We start from the raw sequence: 7,934 nt of genomic DNA, 5'->3' as shown, positions 1-7,934 counted from the left end.
CTTTGTAGTTTGGCTTCTTTCACCCTTATAGCCCTCAAATCTGTTTCATGTGATGGGATTCAAACTTAACAAATTGTTGAACCCTAAACCCTCTTCCGCTATTCATTCCTTAATTTCTCTTCCCTTGAATTGATCCTTGTGCTTGAATGGTTCATCCATTGGCCTTTCACCCTGAGTTGGTTCTGCTTTTCAAGTCTGACTTGGGTTTCCATTTAGACTTTGGCTTGAAACCAATGACTTTCATGCTTACCCAGTGCTGTAGCAACCTTGCAGCAATCCAGATTATAACAGAATAGGCACAGATACATCATTGCCTGGTTGATGTTATGCTAACCCCTTCAGCATTTTTCACTCAGCATCAGTACTGAGTTTTCTTCTTGTTCTTAACTCAGCATCAGTACTGAGTTTGCTTCTTAAGTCCCTTATTTTCCTTTTATGTTTTGCCTAACTTCTTTTATTTGAAATAGAAACAAACTAAAATAAAACAAAAATTTAAACCTGCGTAGCATACAGATTCCTTACTAACATTTTCCAGTAGGTACAAAAAGATATAGACAAGAAAGGAACAAGACAACTTGGTTTATCATTGAATTTTCAGAATGGTAGAGTCCCTTTGTTGTTGGGACTCCAAACTCAATTTCTTGAACAGGGTTCTTGCAAAAATGCTTTGGGGGACTCCAAACTCAGCTTTTTGCTGAGTGCTTTCAAGATTTCATTCAGGAATTAAACTTGACTTTCTTCCCCTCAGCACCTTATTCCTTCTGCCACAGCTATGATGTAGCAGTGTTGTAGCAATGCTGTAGCAGTGGAACCTTAATTGCCCATAAATTGCACCTACATGAACAAAAATAATGAGTGTAGAATCTGTTTGCTCATTTATCCTAATCTAAAAATTGAAATTCAGAAATTTAAATGCAATAAAACTAAAGAAAAGTATAGAAATTTCCTAATTGATTTGGGCTGCCTCCCAAAAGCGCTTGTTTTATAGTCTTCAGCTAGACTTTGGTTGATGATCAAGGTGGCTTGAAACAGAGGAAGAAGAACAACTTTGAATCCTTGGTCAAACTTTTCTCGCATGTAGCCTCATCCTTCATCTTGACCTTGGGATTGTCCTTATCTTGGTCTCCATATATTTCAAGAATCATCTCACTCTTCCACATATCTTCCACAACATTTGGGGTATCAAGGCATGACTCTTCAAGATATTGAGAAATAATTGGGTACTTCTTCATGTCAAGGACCGCAAAATCTAATGGGTGTGCAGAGTTTCCTATCATCACATTTTCAATAACATCAACTGATATTTTCATGACTTGACTAGGCACTTGCAAAGTCATCTTTGTAGACCTTATGCTCTTTATTCCCATCTTTTCTAGTAGATTCATGGGCATCAAATTTGCATTAGCCTCAATATCACATAAGGTGTTATTTTCTTGCACATCATCTTGTTGTTTCTGAAGTCTTTGAGGGAAGGGAGGTGGTGGTCTAATTGTGCTGTTGGCTGGCTGACAGTGTTGTTGCTTTGCTATAGCATTCTGTTCTGTGGTAGCAACTTCAAGTGCAACAGGTTGTTCTTTTAATTCATCTTCCACAGCAACCTGGTCTCCTTCCTTCTGAATTTCAACTTCCTCCTTCAGCTTGTGGTAGTTCTCTATGGCCTCTGGTCTATCTACTGCCTTCTCATTCTTTAATGCTACAGCTTTGATTTGCTCATATCCAATGCTTCTTGGATCTTCAATGTTGTTGGGCAGTGTTTCATATGATATATCTCTCACAGCTTCTACCAACTGACCCATTTGATTCTCCAAGTTCTTGATTGATGCAGTTTGATCTTGGATAAGAGCATCACTTCTTGCCATAAAGTCCTTTAGCATACTCTCCAGCGCATCAGAGTTGTCAGCTTGCTGTCCAGGCTGCTGGTAATGCTGTTGTTGTTGTTGCTGCTGGAATGGTGGTCTGTGATCTTGCAGTGCTGTAGCATACACTGACCTTTGCTGTTGCCCTTCAAAATAGGAACAATTTGAATGATTCCACCAATATGGGTTGTAGGTGTTTGAATATGGATCATTCATGTTTTAATTTCCTACAAAACAGAGAGATTGAAGATTTTGGGGACAATCATCATAAACATGTGGGCCATTAAAGAAAACACATGTTACAGCATTATAAATTGAATGTGCTTGATGTGCTCTAGCATTGGCAGTAACATTGAGATTCTCTATTGAATTATTCAGAGAGGATATATGTGCTGCTAATGAAGATATAACATCGAGCTCCAGCAATCCTGCAGCATCATTCTGCGCAATTGACCTCTCTGTCGGCCATTGGTAATTATTGTATGCCACCCTCTCTAGGATTTCATATGCTTCAGTGTACGTTTTGTCCAAGAGGACTCCTCCAGATGATGCATCTACTATATCTCTAGTTTTTCCATTCAGCCCATAGTAGAAAGTTTCCATCTGGATCCATTCGGGTATGCCATGACTGGGGCATCTCCATAGCAATTCCTTGAATCTGTCTCAGCTTTCATATAGTGATTCTCCATCAAATTGCTGGAACATTGCTATATCATTCCTCTATTGAGCTGCCTTGGTGGGAGGAAAGAATTTGATCAAAAACTTTTCAGCAAGGTCCTCCCATCTTCTGATTGAATTAGGTGGTAGAGTGTTAAGCCATGTCTTAGCTCCATTGGAGAGAGAATACGGAAACAACTTCAGTCTCAGTTCATCAAATGTAACTCCTTGGATCTTAAAGTTGTCTGCCACGTCCATGAAGTTTTTCAAGTGTAGATGTGGGTCTTCACTTGGCAACCCATTGAACTGGCCAATAATTTGCAGCATGTCAAACATCACTGGTCTAAACTCAAAATTGTTTGCTGCAACATCAGGTTGCACAATGGCAGAATGAAGATGGTTGAGTGCTAGCATTCCATGTGCCCTGATTGAGATTTCGTCCTGGTTTAGACCTCGTCCATCAACACCAAATCCTGTTATTCTTTCTGACATGTCAGGTTAGGCTGTAGCAATGCTCTGTCACTGCTGCCTCTTCCTAACTTGAAGTGTTCCTTTAATTGTTGGATCAAAGTATACTTCTGTTTAGAGAGGGAGATTGTTCATGTACTACCTGCAAAACCTGAAAACAAAAAGAAAAAGGATCAAGTATCACTTCACAAAGAAACTAACTTTATAAGTTTTCCCCGGCAACGGCGCCAAAAACTTGTTGTGCAATTGTGTACCCCTTTATCAATCACACATTACGCAAGTGCACGTGTCAACAAGTAATAAAGTGGATGTGAGTCCAGATATCATTCCCACGAAGAAAACTATAAAGTTAAGGGATCAATGTGAAGCTCAAAGGTAACAAAGATAATTTGGATGAGGTTAATGACTAATTATACAATAAAACTAATAATTAACCTCATCCAAATTATCTTTGATATCAGCGATGAATGTCCAGCAATTTATATGGGAACTATATGAAAGCTGTAAGGAATTTTGGCTTAAATCTTTCATATGAAGGAGCTCTCTTGGACAAAACGTACACTGAAGCATATTCAATAATCTGGCCGACAGAGAGGTGAATTCACTTAATGCACATACTGAATAACAAGCACACAACAAGCACATTCAATTTATAATGTTGTAACATGTGTTTTTATAATGGCCCACATGTTTATGATTGTGCCCAAAATTGCTCTCTGTTTTGTAGGAAATTATAACATGAATAATCCATATTCAAACACCTACAACCCAGATTGGTGGAATCATCCAAATTGTCCTATTTGAAGGGCAACAGAAGGGTGTATGCTACAGCACTAGCAGATGCACAGACCACCATTTCAGCAGCATCAAACTGCATCAAGCCTGGAACAAGAACTTGATGCGATGGAGAAATTATAACATGAATATGTGAAGGACTTTATGGCAAGAAGTGATGCTCTTATCCAAGACCAAACTGGAAGGACTTGGAGACTCAATAAAGTCAAATAGGTAGCTGGTAGAAGCTATGAAAGATATATCATATGAAACACTGCCCAACAATATTGAAGATCCAAGAAGCATTGGATATGAGCAAATCAAAGCTGTAGCATTAAAGAATGAGAAGGCAGTAGATAGACCAGAGGCCATGAGAACTACCACAATCTGAAGGAGGAAGCTGAAATTCGAAGGAAGGGCAAGGTTGTTGTGGAAGATGAATTAAAAGAACAACATGTTGCACTGAAGTTGCTATCACAGAACAGAATGCTACAAAGCAACAACACTGTCAGCAAGTTAACAGGACAATTAGACCACCACCTCCCTTCCCTCAAAGACTTCAGAAGCAACAAGATGATGTGCCAGAGAATAGCACCTTTTGTGATATTGAGGCTAATGCAAATTTGATGCCCATGAATCTACTAGAAAAGATGGGAATAAAGAGCATAAGGTCCACAAAGATGACTTTGCAAGTGCCTAGTCAAGTCATGAAAATATCAGTTGATGTTGTTGAAAATGTGATGATAGGCAAACTCTGCACACCCATTGATTTTGCGGTCCTTGACATGAAGAAGACCCAATTATTTCTCAATATCTTGAAGAGTGATGGTCCTTGATACCCCAAATGTTGTGGAAGATATGTGGAAGAATGAGATGATTCTTGAAATAGATGTAGACCAAGATAAGGACAATCCCAAGGTCAAGATGAAGGAGGAGGCTACATGCGAGAAAAGTTTGACCAAGGATTCAAAGTTGTTCTTCTTCCTTTGTTTCAAGCCACCTTGATTATCAACCAAAGTTTGGCTGAAGACTATAAAACAAGCGCTTTTGGGAGGCAACCCAAATCAATTAGGAAATTTCTATACTTTTCTTTAGTTTTATTGCATTTAAATTTCTGAATTTCATTTTTTAGATTAGGATAAATTAGCAAACAGATTCTACACTCATAATTTTTTTGATGTAGGTGCAATTTATGGGCAATTAAGGTTCCACTGCTACAGCATACAGCATTGCATTGCTACAACACTGCTACATCATAGTTGTGGCAGAAAGAAATGAGGTCTGTCAGGGGAAGAAGGGTAAAGTTTAATTCCTGAATGAAATCCTAAAAGCACTCAGCAAAAAGCTGGTTTGGATGCCCCCCAAAGCATTTTTGCAAGAACCCTGTTCTAGAAATTGAGTTTGGAGTCCCTACAACAAAGGGACTCCACCATTCTGAAAATTCAATAATAACCCAGGTTGTCTTGTTTCTTTCTTGTCTATATCTTTTTTGTACCTACTGGAAAATATTAGTAAGGAATCTATGTTATGTAGGTTTAAATTTTTGTTTTATTTTAGTTTGTTTCTATTTCAAATAAAAGAAGTTAGGCAAAACATAAAAAGGAAAATAAGGGACTTAAGAAGCAAACTCAGTACTGATGCTGAGTTAAGAACAAGAAACTTGGGTACTGATGAGTTGAAAAATGAGATGGAAGGGGTTTATCCTAAGTTAATAGAATATTTCAGGCAATGATGTATATATAGAAGTATTGTGTTATAATATTCTGTTATGGGTATTGTTACAGGATTGTCTACGGCACTGCAGGATAACATGAAAGTCATTGGTTTCAAGCCAAAGTAAATGGAAACCCAAGTCAGACTTGAAAAGCAGAACTTAAAAACTGAAGGATAAAGGCCAATGGATGAACCATTTTTCAAGCACAAAGAATCAAAAGGAAAAGAAATTAAGGAATGAATAGCGGAAGAGGGTTTCAACAAGATTTGTTTAAGTTTGGATCCCATCACATGAAACAGATTTGAGGGCTATAAGGTCAAGAAGCCAAACTACAAAGTGCCAATGCACAAAGAATTCTACCTCAAGAAAATAGAGTCAAACGGAAAAAAAGAAAAAGAGAGAAACCCCAAAAATAGACTAAGTGCAAAAGCACTAGAAAAAAAGAAAAAAAAAGAGAGGAAGGCAAAGCTAAAAAAGTGCAAGGTCCTTTTCAAATCTTGTGCACACGGATGTGGATTCAATCCTGATAGAGCATGAATCAAGCAACTGACCTGATCATTTTTAATTTTGAAGTTCCAAGATGGATCAACTTGAGAAGCAAGCTCTTAACACACACACAGCACATGAATCATCCAAAACTTATGAATCCCTCGAAGATGAAGCCGACAAGGAAATACTGAAGTTGAAAATACAAGGATAATGACTGAAGTCAACGAATTGGCTGCAGCAATTACTATAGCAATGATGCTGCGATATCAAGAATCCGAACAATGGTCTCTGATACAGAAGTTACTAAGTTAATGAATGTTAAGCCTGAGAAGTGTTTTTGTTGCTCGAGGACAAGCAATGTTTTGAGTTTGGAGTGTGATAACTCTCCAAAAGAGAGTTATTTTAGGGCTTAATTGTATATTTTGGTACCATGATTGCATATAATTCTCTTGATTTTATATGATTAATACATGAATTCTATGATTTCATGATTTAATTGAGAATTATGTTAATTATGTGTATTTGGATATAAATGGGTATTGGAAACATTTAAATGCACTTGTTATTTTACTGCAGGTCAATGCTGTAGCATCGGAAAGCGGTGCTGTAGCAGTGCAGATGAGGTTGGCGATGCATCGTCACCAGCAAGCTATCGATCCAGGCCTAATTAGCTAGAAGAAGTTTCTGAACGTGTAGTAAAAATCCTGAGCTCGCTACGTGCTTTAAACGTTCAAAGGATTGGCCGTTAAAGCTTCATTAGATCATCATTACATTTCCAAATTCAGACATGAAACACGAAATGGAAAGAATCTGATGAGTTATGCTGCAACATTATGCGTTGTCCCTCATCCCTGCAAAGAATCTCCAATCAGCTGCAAAAACACAGCATCTTCAATCATAGCTGTAGCAAATAAGGAAAGAATCTTCAATCAAGTGTGTAGCAAAAACACAACTATATCTTCAATCATAGCTGCAGCAAATAAGGAAAGAATCTTCTCAAGCGCTGCACAAAACATTAGTATATGTTCAATCATAGCTACAAATAAGGAAAGAATGCTTTGTTACAGCAAAATAGAGTGTCATGTTTATCCACTCACACAAGAAATTTGAATGGAGATTTACATGGACCTGAAGAGTTGTTTGAAGCTTACAAGATATCAAGTATATAAGGGGACGAATCCCACACAAAAAGAGGCAAGGACCGCTTACACATGCTTTAGATATTCAATGAGATCCTAGAGAGAGAAAGTGGGGGAACACAGTAGAGAATTTGAGCATTTAGTTGAGAGAGATCCAATGAATCAAAGGGTGAGGCTAGGGTTTTGTAAAGAGATCATCAAATCCGGTGAGATCCCTGCACTATTCTGGCGGCTGGAGCAAGGTTGATGGTGGTGGAGCCTACGGTAGCTGCGAGGAGCAGTGCTACAGCAACGTCCCTGTTTTCTTTACTTTAGTTTAATGGAATCTTATTCTTTCTTTTGTTGTCTCTTCCCACCCAAGTATGGGCTAAATTGTTATGATTGGGTGATAGAGTACCCTTATTGTGATGTAATCATTTTGTGCTTAAACTTTGCTATATGATTGTCCTTTTTAGTTGTTTAATAAAATGCTTATTTTTATTCTTATTCCTTTATGGAGAGCCAAGTACTTAATGTTTGGGCTATAGAGATATAGGTGAACTCATAAGTTATTAAGCATTGTGGTTTAACTAATTTAATTAGTTAATTGTGGGTAGAGAGATCATTCACACCACAAATGGAACTTGCCAGCTTAATGATTCATAACTATGTTGGCCATGAGATGTGGGACTTAATATACATGTGGAGTTTGCATAGGTTGCAGTGCATAGTGTTTGTGGTTACTGAATGGATAATTGTTGTAGCATGGTTACTGTATTCTAGTGAATACATGGGGAAATTGATCCAATCTATCTTTAGATACTTGGAAAACTCATTGTTACTGGTCTCATAGTTAAT

Source organism: Gastrolobium bilobum, unplaced genomic scaffold (assembly GCF_033153095.1).
Source record: "Gastrolobium bilobum isolate Gb01-03AN ecotype WA unplaced genomic scaffold, APGP_CSIRO_Gbil_v1 utg908, whole genome shotgun sequence".
Taxonomy (NCBI): domain Eukaryota; kingdom Viridiplantae; phylum Streptophyta; class Magnoliopsida; order Fabales; family Fabaceae; genus Gastrolobium; species Gastrolobium bilobum.
This window is presented reverse-complemented; position numbering follows the sequence as displayed.